Consider the following 17,306-nt stretch of genomic DNA (forward strand, 5'->3'; position numbering starts at 1 on the left):
TAAATAAAAGGACCACATTTTCATTCAAGTCTTAAAATGCTTATATAAGACAAATATAAATATCAGTAACTGTAAGTATTCCAAACCAGTACATGCACTGATACTACAAAACACTCAAAATCATTTGTCTAAGAACAACACAGCTAAACTATGTCTAGAGAGAAGATTCCCCTCCCAACCAAACCTCAAGATCAGTAGACCAGAACTGGCTAACATGTGACGAAGCAGGTATCAGTCAGGCAAGATGGAAAGCTCAGCTGCTACCCATGCACCTACTTAGATCTCTGTCTTATCTTTCGGCGCTTTCTCTTCAACCTCCTCATGCGCTTCTTCCACTGAAATGTAAGAATATTGAGTTAGACTAACATGAAAAGAAGAAAACACTAAGAATGATATTGTGATGAAACGGTAGATGATTTCACCACCAAAAAAAAAAAAAAACAGTAGATAAGTTTCATATAAAAATGCATTATTATACATGGCAGGACATCCAATCCAATCACATCATTGACATCTAATTTAACCTAAACAAATCAACTTTAAATTAATTTGCATTTTGCACTATATTTCTGAATTCTGACCAAGGCATCTCTGTTTAAGAACAATACCAATTCCCAAAACCAAAATCAACATCATCTCAGATTATGTCTTTTTTATCACTTTTTTTTAAAATTAGTCCTTAATAAAAATTTAATCGTTTTTGGATTCTAAAATAATAGGTTGTAACCTATCATAAATACTTAAAAAAACATATCAACTCCAAACAGGAATAAGTTATATATAACAAAAAAAAAAAAAAAAAAAGAACAAAGCATATTTAAGCCTGAAATATCATCAAATTGACACAAACCTAAGACGACAACAAACTACATAAATCATGCATGTACCATTTAAAACAAACAACCATTGATTCACAAAATCATTTCTCTAGCAAAAAAATCAATATTGAAAAGAAAAAAAAATTATCAAGATTGCTACCATTATCACAAGAACTCCTCGATTTTCTTCCACCACTACCTTTTCTTCCACCACTACCCCAAAAGGTAAAAGAACCGAAGTGTACAAACTCCTCAACTTTAGTATTAGATTATCCATATAGTGGAAGCTAACAATAAGAGATCCAATGAGAGATTTCCCAACTTGGTTGAGAGACGGAGAACTGTGTGGCTATCTTTACTATTGCAAGCGGAATGATGAATCCATATGTCAAGCAACTGAAAAACCCATGCACCAAAATGGGCTACAATTCATATCTCATAAACAATATCATTAAACCAGGCATGATTATACGAGCAGATCTCAAATCTGGAAAGATGCTTTTAAAATACTTGAAGGGTCTCGAAAACATTACTTAAAGGCTCAAAGAATAGTAAGAGACACATAGACGACCCGTGTGTTGTATATATTGCAAGGAAAATGTCAGAAGCATCCCAAGCTATAAAATGACAATAACAGTAGTGATTGTTTCGGCATTCATGAAAATAAAATCTAAACTGGTTCGAAGCAGAATTACTATTATGCCATAAATTCAAACTGGAAAAGCATCAGTTCCAGAGCCCTAGCCGTCATTTATGTTAAATCAAGCATTGTATTGACAAAGAGGGGTAAAAAAGAGTAAGCAGCTAGCACCAAAGAACACCAACCAAAGAAATGAATGACAAGGCTGAATATACACGAAAATACGTCCATGGTGTGGCAGATGGAGATGCATTCAGCCGCTCCAATCAATCTCTAGCCATAGCTTGAAACATGTATGCCAAATATGTAAAACATGTACAGGAACATGTTAATGATCATTTTGTACATATCCAATCTCAACAGAATTATTTAATTTCCCTAACCTTCAGTAAAAACCTCAACAACAGAAAAAGTACTCAAAGAATCAAAGGCAAGGGAAAACACACAAACAACGACTACAATGTTACAGAGATGAGCACTAGAATTAAACACAGAGAATCGAAGGTAAACAAACGTACCGGAGGCGTTGAAGCTCAAGAGCTAAAACGACGTGTAGAACGTCTGCTGTAGTTTGATTTGGAATGTCAGAAGATAAGAGAAGAGAATAGATTGAGAGAAGCACCAAAAGGATAGAGAATCACCATGAAGCATTCTAGAAAATGTGAAGGTACTTCCTTCAGCATTCTATCAAGATCCGACATAAGTTTGCTCAAATTGAGTGAACCTTTTCCAGACCTACAAAAGAAATAAGTTACTACAACCAAATTGAACATCAGGAAACAACTACTAAACATTATTCAACTAAATAAGCTCATAAACTATGAGCAACATTAATACATCATCAAACTTGCTGAATACAAAACAGAAATCATCACACATTTTTCTAACTAAGAAAGTTAATTTAGCGCAAAGTTCAGTAGGGAAAAAAATTAAATTATGAATATTAAAAATAGTACAATCTTTTAAAAAGAAAAGCCAAAGTTACTGGGAACAAATTAAAATTATAAATTCATACAACAACAACAAAATTAAGTTGAAATCAATGAACCGACCTTGGATGAATTGAAGGTAAAAAATCAATATCCTCCGTAAAGACAAAATAGAAACAGACAGAACTACAGCAGAAATGGATCAAACTGAAAAACAATGAACACAATACAATTGGATCATCTTTCAATTGCAAAAGCTGGTTTGAGATCCTCTTTGATTGATCAACTTATGTAATAATGCAACAAGAGAGGAGAGCAATCTGAGATTGAGAGACATGAACGATCTCCAGAACAAATTGAGAAAATAAAATACATGATCTAAGAGACAGTTCGTAGTGAGATGCTCGAGCAAGTTAGACAGAATCGCCACGAGTCGAGCGGGTGGGTTCATATGCACGAGAGAGTCACGAACAATCTGATGAAGTTTGAGTTAGACACGCTCAAATAGGGTCATTGTGACTCTTATTACCAATAATCTGAGTCAAATAATCACCAAAAATCTTTACAGGAACAACTTCCATTTTTGAAGTGATAAAACCTCAAGGTGTCTCTAACAGCAATAGTCACACCAACAACTTTAGACATATACTAAATGGCATTGTGACAATCACCACATATTCTCAAATTTTTAAAAACCCGTATCGTCGACCGTCCATTCAAATTAAGTATCCCAAATGCAACAGCAAGCTTCTCACTATGGTTATAAAGATTCTCAGCTTTTTTCTCTTGATTAATATCACGAAGAACATAATCAGTGTCAGGCTTATATCCAGCCACTTTTATTTTCTCAACCAACTCATGCAAAAAGTCATAGATTTTATCACTCTCGATATTACTTTTGTCTCCAGCAACAAAAGTGTGAACTCTATTTCCTACATGAAGCCAACTACACCCTAGAGTTTTTGTAATTCCTCTCTTTTTCATCAGCATTCTGGTTTTTGAAGCTTCACTACATAATTTGGCAGTAACAAAAATGTTGAATAAGGTAACATAATTTTCAGAGCTGTTGGATCAATCTCAAATAGTTTCTTAGCTGAAATTTTCGCCAACTCCACGTTCTTGTAAACCCTACAACCACCATTACCAAGGAGTGCTTTCCAATCAATAGCAGTTGGTCCCATAGGCATTCTCTGTATAAACTCATATGCCTCGTCGAGTGACCAGCACGGCTATAGATATCTACCACACATGAATATTGTTTAGCATCAGGTTCAACACGATGTTCCCTACTCATTGAATTAAATATCTGGACTGCTTCCTCTACTAGCCTTGAATGGCAACAGGCAGATAGAACACAAGTAAAAGTAACAAAATCAGGCTTGACCCTTGATAGTAGCATCTTCTCGAAGGAAAAAAGTGCTTATTTTCCATTCATGTGCATCGCATTTGCAAAGATCGTTGTGTTCCATAAAAAAACATCTTTTATGGGCATCATATCGAGGACATTCCTTGAAAGACTCAAATCACCGCATTTGGCGTACATGCCTACTACAGCGTTTGTGTTTGTCAAGTCCCAAACTTTCCAATGCCGGAAGACATAACAACGTATCTCCTTGCCTGTTCTCAAGCTTTATGAGAGAAAGCAAGCTCGTAAGATACTACTAATTGTTATTTCATCAGGTTTAAATCCCGTTTGCATCTTCCTAAACATCTCCATCGCCTCTTCTATTAGTCTGTTCTCCACGCATCCACCAATAACAACATTCCATGAAATTTTATCTGTTGTGACTCCATCTTTGCTCGTATTCTTTGTTTGTGAAGTATGCTGTTAAAACTTCATTCAATGAAATAGCATCTCGATGAGGCATCAAATCAAATACTACTTGAGCTTCCCTAACACAGACATTTTGCATACAAGTTCACCAAGGCATTACAAACACACAAATTTTCTACCATACCATGTCTCATCGCAAATCCATGAATTTCTTTACCTGATTTCAAATCTTGCAAATCCGAGCACAAAGGCAATATACTAAGCACAGTCACCAGATTCAGTTTCACCACATTCTGTCCCGTTCCATGACAAACCTTAAGACCCTGCTGAGGAAATCCACAATTCACATAGCACGAGGACAAGAAGTTCCAAGAAACAACATCTAGATGAGGTATCAAATCGAAATTCGAATAGTGTTTGAGCTTTTGTTACACATGGACATTTTGCATTCCAGTTCACAAGGGCATTGCAAACAAAAACATTTTCTACCATCCCATGTCTCACCGCAAATCCATGAATTGTAAATATTTCAAATATTTCAAATCCAGTCACGCAGGCAAGATGCTAGACACGGTCACAGGATCCAGTTTCACTCTATTTCACCCCATTTCAAAAGAAAACATTCAGACCCTTCTGGGGAAATCCACAATTGACATAGCATGAGAACAACGAGGTCCAAGTAACCACATCTCTAACAACCAAATCATGAAAACATGCCTGGCACCTTCAACGCAATTACATTTACCATTACCATAGGCATGAATCAATGCATTACCAATGAAAACATCAGACAACACCCTGCATCGAGTTGCATCATCATGAACTTCTTTGACTCTCAAGGCATCACCAGAAGCAGCACAAGCCTTAGCAACGGCCAAGAAAAGAGACTTGTTGGGTTTGATCCCACGTGCACGCCATGATGCAAAGATGTTTATCGAACAGTTGGCGGGCACGCTTGATATCACCCACGTTCAAGGCAGCCCTGATGAGCTTTTTATTGGACGTGTGCATGTCTCATTTTCTTTTAGCACAATTGTAAGATTACAAGATATGAAAAATTGACATTTTCAAAAGAAAAATATATGAAAAATTGAGAGTCGTTACAATTGTAGGGTGGGGGTTGATCACAAAAGTATTTTTGTCCTAAACATTATTTTGCATCGAAAGTTAGTATAATTAATTACTTTCTTATGGTGTAGCACGTATTATTAAACAATTAATGAGACCGAGGTAGTAGGAACTTTCGTTTAGATGATTTGTATCCTTAAGTGGTAGGAAATAATTTGTACCTGGTCAACCTGCATTGTTTGTATAAACGTTTTCTAAATCAAACCGTTCCATCGAAATTGACATCGGAGATAATCGAATCTAAAATCTGATGGAAACACACATATCAAATCAACATCGTCAAACCAACTCAAATGCATTAGTTTTCCACTTGTATTACTGGATGGTAGGAAACTTAACATTATTATGTATATTAATTGCAAATAAAATTCCAAAGGCCAAAGTGAAGGTTCCTAATGAACCAACTCCAAGCCATTCTTCCAAGAAAACAAACATTTTATTTGAGCTTAAAGAAGTTGGGCGTATAGAAAGTACGAGTTGTAATCGGAAACTCCAAAGAAATTAAGTGTGCAAATCAGATGATACATTAATAGTGTTTTGACTTCGTTTTGAAAAGATCTTGGAGTCTTTTTATCAGTTTTTAAATGATAAACTAAGAAAAGGGACAAATTCCAAACCATAGAACTTAAATACGTATATTTAACAGCATATATGGTGTTACTAAAAAAATGCAAACCTCCACTTGAGTGGGGAAGGGACTCCCTAGCTGACCTAGGAAGATGATGGAGGGTCCTTTCATGTTAATCCAGGTCATTCATTCATGCTGATCTGTTCATGCGTATAATTTATTTCATACATGACAATTTTTATTTTTATTTTTGACAATTATATATCTCATTGTTTGCTAACTGCTAAGCAAATCTAAGGCAGTGGCCTTTTTATGAAAAACTAATAAAGATTACATCCACCAAAATAAGATGAGAAACTAGGTTACAACATGATACGAAACTCCAACGTAATTTGCCTTGGATTGGTACTCCGTGTATCCAAAGGCTTACACCACCAGTTCCTTAAAGCTACGATACACATGATTTATAAGATGAGAAGGGTTAAACTGAACTTTGCCTCCTTTCGAGTTTTTCTCAAGCCTTAATGAAAACACAAAAAGCTGTGTGATTTTGTTTTTATAGATAGGTGAAATGACAATAATCTCCAGAAACTCACACACAAGTGAAAATGTCATGATTTAAACCCTGGTCATAACATCTAGCTAGCAATTTCAACATTCTTGCTAGTTAAGCGATGACTAGTTACGCTGTTCAGGAGTAAGCACCACATAAGAACATGACTAGTTAAGAGCAAAAGGAATGGAAGCGCTTAGAGAGGGGGACAAGGGGAAGATGACGAGAGGGAATTTCTTCACCTCTTTTAAAGCATTTTTGCAGAGGATGAAGGGAAAATACTTGTAACTATCATTTTTTTAGTTTGTAAGTAAAGAGATGAGGAAGCATAAGGCTTTTGCAAAGTGGGCAAGATGCAATGCTTGACCCACAAATCATCATACTTCCATATATATTATATTTCAAAATTCGCATGAAAATGGTAGCAAGTTTTCCCCCTCATCCACATGATTTTCATGTCTTTAATCACAAAAGATAACAAAAATGTGAAAGAAAAGCCACATCTTAAGCTAACCCAGTGAAGGCATATCATAAAATACAGATTAATATGTTGTCCTAACAATTAAGGGTAAACTAAAAGGATAAATAAAAGGAGGACATTTTCATGCAAGTCTTAAAATGCTTATATTAGACAAAATATAAAATATCAGCAAGTCCACCAAAACACTCAAAATCAATTGTCTTAGAACAACAAGGCTAAACTATGTCTAGAGAGAAGCTTCCCCTCCCAACCAAACCTCAAGATCATTAAACCAGAACAGGCAAACATATCATGAAGCCGGCATCAAGCAAGATGGAAAGCTCTTCTCCTGCATATGCACCTACTTAGATCTCTGTCTCATCTTTCGGCGCTTCCTCTTCAACCGCCTCATACGCTTCTTCTTCCACTGAAACATAACATCATTGAGTTAGACTAAATGCAAAGAATAAAAAATAAATAAATCAAGCCAACAACAACAATGGGCGAAAAATACATAAAATCTTCTGCCAAAGCATGATACTGTTATGAAGCAATGTCAATGACTACAGTAGAATGGCTATCAGGAAGGTTATATATTTCTGCTCTAGCTTTCATGCCACTAGCCCTACTTAAAAACCACAAAATGCTGGCTCAAAGACTAACACAGCTCGTTAACTTAATCCTCCGCATACAGAGTATAAATCATAAGGTTACAACATGGTTATATTAATGCTAACTATTATTCAAAGATGAACTTATTATCATTCCTTAAGAAATTACACAATCTCGGCATCTTAATGGCACAATTCAGTTAATAAGCCAAAGGCGCAATGTTGGTAGCATAACAGTTAATGAGTTTTAACTGATAATAGCGGTAATTATCTATGGCAGATCATCCAATACAATCACATTTAATTTAATCTGAAATATCAAATTTATGACCAATGAACCTCAGATTATAGTACAAGATCAATTGCTGAAACCAAAAATTGTAAAAATACTTTTTAAAAATTAATCAGATTAAACTAGTACACTGTCAAATTAATCACTGTTTAAAAATACTTGGGCGGAAAAAATATTATTCATTTCTGGGTTCTGAAAATGAGATGCAATCAATCATAAAAACTTCAAAAACAAAACATATCAAATCAAAACAAGAACATATTTAAAAAGATAAAACATATTGAAGCCTAAAAAATCATCAAATTGACTGAATCCAACGACGACAACAAATTAAAACAACCATGTTTCTATCATTTGGAACGAACACAACATAGATTCACATAATCATTTCTATGAGGAAAAAATGAACATTGAAATAAAAACACATCAAACATTAAACGGCATAGTGAATCAGAAACCTAAACCCAAACCCTAAATCATAATTGTATCTAATCCCAAAAACATTGAACATGTAAAATCATCAGAAAATAATTAAATAAAATAAAATTTATATAATCAATAGAAGAAAGATGAATTACCTTGGCTCTCATGTTGGATGATGAACGCTACACTCTCAAGTTTCTCTGTACGATGGCAAATTTCCGCGGCAGGGAAGGGAACTGAATCTGAGAGTGAAAAACCCTCGTTTTCGTATTTATAGTGCTGTGTTTCGTAAGAAGCGGAGCCCTAATGTTTCATTCATGGGTCGGGTCGGTCTATGAACCCGGTCTAGTTGGTATTGATATCAAAGGCTTTTGACCCAGTTATTGCCATTGTGCAATTTTAGTGTTTTTCCAAGCAATTTGGGAACAAAAAGTTTTCGGCAATAGTAAGGAGTAGCCATAATAATTTTTTAACATATCTAAATTTCAAAATAGTTATTGATTGTGTATTATGTTATTCAAAATATCTAAATTTCAAAATAGTTATTGATTGTGTATTATGTTATTCAAAATAGTCTCTTATGTTAAGATGTTTCGTTAACATTGTCATATTAGTCTCTCTATATACTTATTTATTATTGTTTCAGTCTTTATAAGTACTTACTGTCATATCATCTCATATATAAAAAGAGTTAATGTCAATACTGAAAGATTATTGGCTAAAGTGCACTTTTCACCCCTAACTTTCAAAACGCTGCGATTTTGGCCCCCCACGTATGAAAATCACAATTTTGGCCCCTTGCAATGTTAGTCCTTTTGCCCAATTTTAACTGAGTCAACGCTTATTTGGCATTTTATTAAAGGACGTGGCAGGCCAGGTGTGTATATCCAATTTTTTAAAAAAACAAAATGCCATGCGTGTAATTACTTGAATTAAAAAAAGAAAAAAGAAAATATATTAGGCTTGGCACGTGAGAGAACACCAGTCTTCACCCTTCTACAACAACAACAACAATCATCTTCAAAAAACACTGGGATCTTAATTTTTACACAAAATTCATTTCCTCAAAACTCAACTAAACCAAAAACTTTCCATCTTCTCTCAAATTTCCGCCGCCGGAAAAAACACACCACCTTACCCACGCGTTTGTTTTCTCTCTCAGATGCAGAGTTACTTCTGCTGCGAAGAACAAAAAGAACAATCCACGATGGCAAGTCATCATAATCTGGAGAAAATGCAACTCCGGCAGAATTACCGGAATCTATGGCACACCGATCTCATGAGAACCATCCAGATTGGAATCTGGAGAATGTAAAACATATGGAAAAGAAGAATGGTTAGAAAAATGAATGATGTGGGTATTATTTCATGAATGTTGAAGATTCCCTGTTTATGTTTTTTTTTTTGTTTTTTTAATTTCTTGATTTCTTTTTATGAGTTTTATTTCTCAAATTGATGAATATGTATGTGATAAGCAAGTGATTGATGAAGACTCATTTTTAAGGTTGTTGTTGCTGCTGTAGAAGTGGTCATGGGTTAAGAATTTGAAGAATTTTAATGGGTTAAGAATTGAATAATTTTCAGCTATGTTGTTGTTATTTTGCTAGTTGTTGCTATTGTGGTTGTGTTGTTGGTTTGGGGGAGAGAGTGGGAGAAGAGAAGAGAAATAGAGACACGAAGAAGATGAGGAACAAAGAAGAATATGGTTACCTTGAAGCCATGGAAATAGGTGATAGGTGAAAGGGGGGGTTGGTTGCTGCTGGTGTTGGTCTGGAGAGAAAGAGGGGTTGAGAGAGAATCCCTCACGTGAACTTTCTTTTTCTCTTTTTATTTTTAATTTTTAATTCATCAGTATATACATGTGGCTTTTTTAATTTTTTTTAATTTAACAATTACACACATGGCATGCCACCAGGCTTTGACTGAGTCAAAATTAGGCAAAAGGACTAACATTGCAAAAGGGCTAAAACATAGGGGCCAAAATTGTGATTTTCATACATGGGGGGCCAAAATCGCAACGTTTTGAAAGTTAGGGGGGGGGGGGGGGGGGGGAAGTGCACTTTAGCCAGGATTATTTTAACGTCGGAAACTATTTTGACTAACGAGATACAGACTATGTTGAAATTTTGATACATTGGGAGGCTATTGTGACTACTTGTTTCATATTCAGGGATCAAAATGACTATTACACCAAAAGTTTTTCTCTATTTAATTTTGTAGTCTATGCACAATTATTTTAATTTTACTAACTTTGTTTTTGTTGTGAGCATAGCTTAGTATATAAATGTTGTGTTATACATGTACTAGATTCGAACCACAAATTTCTCATTTATTCACGTTAAACGTGAATATTTGACCACTAAATTATTTGAACAATAAAATAATATTTTTTAGAATAACTTTCCGATGAATATAAAGAGGACAATTTTATTACTAGACATTTAAAAAAATGGTTAATATTTATATATTTCCAGGAACCAGTGGCGCCAGAAGAAAAAAAGAAGTATGAGTAGACCACTAAAATAAGCTACAATTTATAAACAGAAAATTCAAGTTGTAATAAACATTAAGCACAAAGTTGAAGTGGTAGAAAGAAAGAAAAACTCTACCACTTCAACTTTGTGCTTAATGTTTATTACAACTGCGGTAAATTATGTAATTGTTCTATTTATAGTACAACTATTAATTGGGGGAATTTTTTAATTGATAGAACAATATGAGGGAAGTTTGAAACTCCTGCAAATTATAAGTTTTGTAAACCTCCGCTAACTTGTCAAGTATAAGCATGACAAAAATCTCGCACCCTACTTTGTGAGGGTTTGGAATCATCGAAAACTAAAACCGCCGCAAAAAAAAAATTTATTTTTCCGGGTGGGTCATTGTCGACCCCAATCCGTGAGGGACTCTGCCACTGTCGATAACCATTATATTATATAATAGGGATGTTAATGGGTAAATATACATGAATTTATTCTAATCTTCTTATGAATTTTTTTCCCATCTTTTTCTTTGGGGTTATTTTTCTTTCCTATGAATATTTCATATCCAAGAATAAAATTTAATAAACAGTTGTAACAGACATATAAATGCATATTTTTTTCATTTTATTCCCAAGAATATATAAAGATAACTTGAAACAAGCACACTTATAAATTTAAGTCTAGTTGGCCTAATATGATTGACGTGGAACTCAATGCTAACATGACTTTTTATTAAAAGGGTTAATTATGTTTAAGGTCCCTATAAATAGGCGTGTTTCCAACATTAGTCCCTATTTAAATTTTATTAAACTTTTGGTCCCCAACGTTTTTGCCGTTAATGAAATTGGTCCCTGCCGTGACTTTCTTGCCAACCAGGCAAACGGAATTGACACCTAAGCAAACACATTGGATGCCACGTAGACACATTAAATGATGTGGCATGGCATGTTATAAAATGATATTTAAATAAAAAAACCTGATATTTATTTTATTTTCTTAATTTCAAAAAAATAAATAATCTTGAGAATTCCTCCCCTCATCAATCATCATTCATCACCCTTAGCAATATTCTTTTAGATCTAAATACTAAACACACAAAAAAAAATCCAGCAATATCAATAACCATTACATATTCTTTGTTCATTTTTCCAGAAAAGAAGATTCCATAGATCTGATACATGGTGAATGAGCTTGTGTTATGCGATTTCACCAACCCATTTTTCCAATTTGTATCCTAAAACACAATCTGTACTAACACCATTACCATACATCCATCATACCCAGAAACAACATAACATTTCTTCTCCGACCCAGCAACAATTCTTCACCATTACAACAATCTTCGCAGAGAGATGGGAAGTGAACACCATGGCCACAATCGATCTGGAAATCACAGCCAGTGAAGGAGATTGGAGAGGAAGGACCAAGGAGGATGGAGAACGGTAACTAGAAGAGAATCCATTTGTACGGTTCAAATTGGTAAGCATAGAGAGCGATTGAGAGAGAGAGAGAGAGAGAGAGAGAGAGAGAGAGCAAGATTTTCAGGGTGAAACATTTTTTGGATCTAGAAGAATAAAAAGGAGCAAGGAGAGTGATAAGCTTTGACAAAATTTATATGAAAATTTGTGTTTTTTTTTGTTTAATTTTGAGTGTTGATATTGGGTATGGTTTGATTATGTGAAAACGAGATTCACCTGCAAAGCCTCAACCCTCACTTTGATGGAAAAAAATGCAGAAGTAGTTATGGAACTGAGTATGAAGGATTCGGGTTTGAATTGTGGTTTTGGACAAAATTAGGGTTTTAAATTGGGGTTTAGAGTAAAAAGAAATTGAAGTCAGGTGTGTATTCAGCTTTGTATTGTTTGGTTATGAGAGAACAAAAGAAAAATGCAAAAATGGAGTAAGAATAAGAATGAGAAGAGGATGAAGGAGAAGAGAAGAACGTGAACTGAGGAAGGAGAAAACAAGATTTTTTCTTAATCAATGTAATTTTTTTTGGACAATTTTTGTAAATGTTTTTTAACAAAATTACTGTTTTTATTTGTTTAACAATAACTAAAATAAAATAATGTTAATTAAATTAAAATCTAGGTGGATATTGTTTTACCACATGGCATGCCATGTCATTAAATGAGTCTATGTGGCATCCTAGTGGCAAATCTGTTTGTCCAGTCAACTAAAAGTTCACGGCAGGGACTAAATACGCTAACGAATAAAAACGTTGGGGACCAAAAATTTAATAAAATTTAAGTAGGGACTAATGTTGGAAACACGCCTATTTATAGGGACCTTAAACATAATTAACCCTTATTAAAATTAGAATAAAAAATAACAGAAAACGATTGTTACATATGAGCTTCTTCTTATTTATATATATATATATATATATATATATAGAGGACATATCTAGTGAGAATGACCTCTTTATATGAGAATGTGAGAATGCATTATCAGCCCTTTAGATCAAAATAAAAGGCTTGGATTTAAAGTACCAAAATAAACCTCACGTGGACAATCACTTTCTTCTTTTCATCTCGCTAAGGAAAAACCCCCTCTCGTCTCTTTTGTCTGTTCATCTCCAGGACTTTCTTCTTTTCTTCTTTTCACGTGGATTTCATCTCCAGGATTGGGGAAAAACAACAATTGATTTGTTTAGTGAAATTCAACAGGTTTTCTTAATTAAATGATTATCTCTATTCGATTTTATTTGATTTTTTTCTTGCAACAACCGAAGTCGGAAACACCGGCGACGACAACGAAGCAGGTCAAAAACACCGGCGACGGTGGTTTTTGTGAAGTCGGAAACACCGGAAACCGCGGCGGCGACAAACGTTGCAATTGTGAAACCCCGGCCACCACCTCACAGTTGTTGTTTACCTAACAAATATGGAATTGAAACTGAATAAGGTTGTTAAATTTTTTGGTGATCTAAATAGAATTTTAGGATCTGAGGCATACAATTTTGATCCTGTAAGAATCAAATTGTGAGTAGATATTGGTTTTAGATCTGCAAAAGGATGAGGAATCATCCATGGTGAGGCGAGAAGAATCAAAGCATGATGGGGAGAGAAGAATCTAGCGCGTGAACTACTAAAATAGATCATTTAATCTCAACCATACGATTTTAATCCAAAGGCTAATAAATATTCTCATCATTCTCATATATAAATGTCATTCTCATATGATATGTCCTCTATATATATATATATATATATATATATAGAGGGTGTATCAAGTGAGAGGACTTTTATAGTGAGAGATGAGAGGAATAATTAACAACCATCAGATTAAAATCAACGGTTAAGATGTTTTGAGCTTTAAAGCCTACTAAAACCATCAGATTAATTTTCCCCTTCTTCTCTCAATTGTGCGCCGCTTCCTTTTCTTCACTGTTCCAAACACACAACTTTCATCTTTCATTCTCTCCTAATCAAAGATAACACTGAGTACCATAAGAATTATTATCACGCTTTTCATTTCAATCGAAAAGTTATCCTCCTTCATAAATTAATTTTTTTTACAGGATTTCATAAATTCATTCAATTCCTTAAAAATTAGGTTGAGTGAGGAATTCATAGTAACCCAACACTGCCATCGAAGGAGAAGAAGAATAGACTTTGAATGGTTGATCGTTTGATATTCTTCCAATTTTTCATGATTTCACAATACTTTTAATTAAGTAGATCTTTCTTTTATGCAATTTCTCTTCTAATTAAGTGATTCTTTCTTAATAAAAATAAATAAATAAATAAGAGTTGAAGCCTTGCCAAAAACTGAAAAAGTCAAAATTAGAAGAAATAAAATTGCAGTAGTAACAGACCAGATAGAATGAGAAGATGCAGTAGGGATTCTTTATTTTTTGATATCGATGAAACGAAGATGTGCAGAAGGAGATGGGAAGGAAATGAATGAGGCATGAGGATGGAAGTGGAACATTAGGATCTGATATGGTCATTAAAATTAAATCCTACGATACTGATTAATCTAAGGGTCATGACTTAAGCCTCTCACCTCTCACAATAAAAGTCCTCTCACTTGATACACCCTCTATATATATATATATATATATATATATATATATATATATATATATATATATATCAATTATTTTCTAAATGAGAAACCCTAAAATCTAAAGTCACCCCAAAAACAATTCATGAGACATAAGTCAGAATATATAAAACATAAAGTGTAAAAGAATGAGAAACAAATAAACAATACTAAATAAAACACAACGCAGAGGTGTAAAGACACAAGTAAAGGTAAACACAAAACCAAAATTAAACATAGGGTTAATTATGTTTCTAGTCCCTATAAAATAGCGACTTTGTAAGTTTAGTCCCTACTTAATTTTAATAGCATTTTTAGTCCCTATAAAAAAAATTTACTTATAATTTTAGTCCCTGCTAAAACAAAGTTTGATTAATTATCCTTAAACTCTTAAATTTTTGAACGATTTTTTTGAGACAAGATTAGAACACTATGAAAGGTTCGTTTACTAAAATTTAGAATTTTCTGACATGAAATGAATTAAATATGAATTTTTTAAAACGACAAAAGTTAAAGATAAAAAGTAATAAAATCTGGATGTAGAAATCAAATTTTGCGATAATTTTTTGCGGACGAACTTTTAGTAATGTTCTAAACATGTCTGCAAAAAATTGTTCAAAAATTTAAGAGTTTAAGCATAAATTAAACAAATTTGAATTGAGTAGGGACTAATACTCAGTGCAGAAAAACAAAATTAGGGACTAAAAATGCTATTAAAATTAAGTAGGGACTAAACTTACAAGGTCGCTATTTTATAAGGACTAGAAACATAATTAACCCTTAAACATAAATAACACATTTTATTTATAATTCATATTACGACTGTAACAGTCATTATCGTTGTTATGAAAGGTGAAACAATACAAATAAAAGCAGTTATACTCTATAAACCAGTTATACTAAATAGTTATATATATTATGTTTGAATAACCAAAATCCTAATATGTAATAAATAATTTTCTTTTCTAATTGCCTGGTGGCGTTGGAAAGGACCATAGCGAGTGTGATTATTTATGTGGGGTATATCACAATGCCTTTATTACTAATAATTTCTCGTTTTTTCAAGGGTTTTTAAAGGATTTTTATCCTTGTTGCTCAGGTGTATCTGAAAGTCTAGACCATCTTTTCAAGAAATGTTCTTTTGCTTATTGTGTGTTGGACTTCCTTGGGATTTGGTACAATTTCCCTTCATATGAACCAAATGGAGCTGACAGGTTGAATTTCGATAAATATTATTGATGATGACACCTTTACAGTTTCAAGTTGGAAGATTCAATTTTTGATTACTTTGGATAAGTTATGGCATGCAAGGAACATTTTGGTGTTAGAGATGAAGTTTATTGCACCACATCATGTTTGTGTTAACATCAAGGGAACTTATTTAGAGTTGGAGGTCAGTTTTCAGCATCACGTGCATAAGAGTTATGTCATTTCTAATCATCTAAGTGATAATGGTATATCTTGGATTCCACTTTGCGTGGACCACTACAAGTTAAATTGTGATGGTGTTGTGGTGCATCAATCACGCAAAGCAGCATGTGGATATGTGCTTTGTGACAGCTGTGGTAGAGTTATTTATGATTTTGCGTCCGATTTAGGTTTACGCTCTATTACACATGCTGAGCTTTGGCCAATTTTCTTGGGTGTCAAATTAGCTTCGGAGAGAGAAGTCCAAATAATCATTGTTGAATCAAATTCTCAAGTTGTAGTAGGTTTTTTGAATAATGGTTGTCCTTCATATCACCCATATTATCATTTGATTAAGATTATTTTAAATCGAAACTGGTTGGGATGCGTCTTAACTGGGTTGTTGATAGTTTAGCAAAGTTCTGAAGGCCAACCAGGTTGTTGATAGTTTAGCAAAGTTCGGTCTTTCATTAGATAGCTCTACTCATATTTTTTTTATTATGTTCCTAATTTCATGTTCAAGTACTCCCTCCGGTCACTATTATAAACAAAAGTTCACTTTTTAGATACATTGAATAATTAATGTATCTAGATACTTTTTAGACCAGATACATTAATTATTCAATGTATCTAAAAAGTGAACTTTTGCTTATAATAGTGACCGGAGGGAGTATGTCATTGTTGATGCTTTAGCAGACAATTTTCACGTGGATTCTAGCTTTTTTATTGGGGCTGCTAGCCCATTCGTAACACACACACAAAAATGGAGGAGTTAAGTGAATTGAGATAGAATAAATAAAAAAACATTAGTGGAAAAATATAATTAATGCTACGTTTATTCCGCAAAATGACAAATAATACGACATAAACAAATATTTTAAATATGCTACTTGATATGATATCGAGCGAATATGTTTTTCACATCGTATATAATTAATTATTTTACTAAACATAAGTAGAAAAACAATTACTTTACACAATCATAATGTCTTACTTGTTGAAGTAATTGATTGTAATTATATATTAACATTTTTTGTTTCTCCATGTATTTATAATTTTTTTGTTCTCTGTATATTATAATGAATCTAGTTAGTAGTGATAATGCACCTTTAGTTATGCCAATCAACTTGAAAGGACATGAATATGTGTAAACAAATGTCTGACAATACCGTG

At 33.6% G+C, this 17,306-nt stretch overlaps 1 pseudogene across 1 annotated transcript; it reads right to left on the bottom strand.

Annotated features, from left to right (window-relative positions):
• On the bottom strand, positions 1 to 8,363 carry LOC146949114 (putative pentatricopeptide repeat-containing protein At3g23330; annotated as a pseudogene). Its single transcript, XR_015028067.1, has 5 exons — positions 8,352 to 8,363; positions 7,236 to 7,297; positions 1,977 to 5,115; positions 979 to 1,214; positions 1 to 335 (listed from the first exon to the last, which is right to left on the bottom strand). The product of XR_015028067.1 is annotated as a putative pentatricopeptide repeat-containing protein At3g23330 (transcript).
• Positions 8,364 to 17,306: the final 8,943 nt, after the last annotated feature.

Source organism: Medicago sativa, chromosome 2, assembly GCF_051527215.1.
Source record: "Medicago sativa cultivar Bolivia chromosome 2, Bolivia_mono, whole genome shotgun sequence".
NCBI classification, from domain to species: domain Eukaryota; kingdom Viridiplantae; phylum Streptophyta; class Magnoliopsida; order Fabales; family Fabaceae; genus Medicago; species Medicago sativa.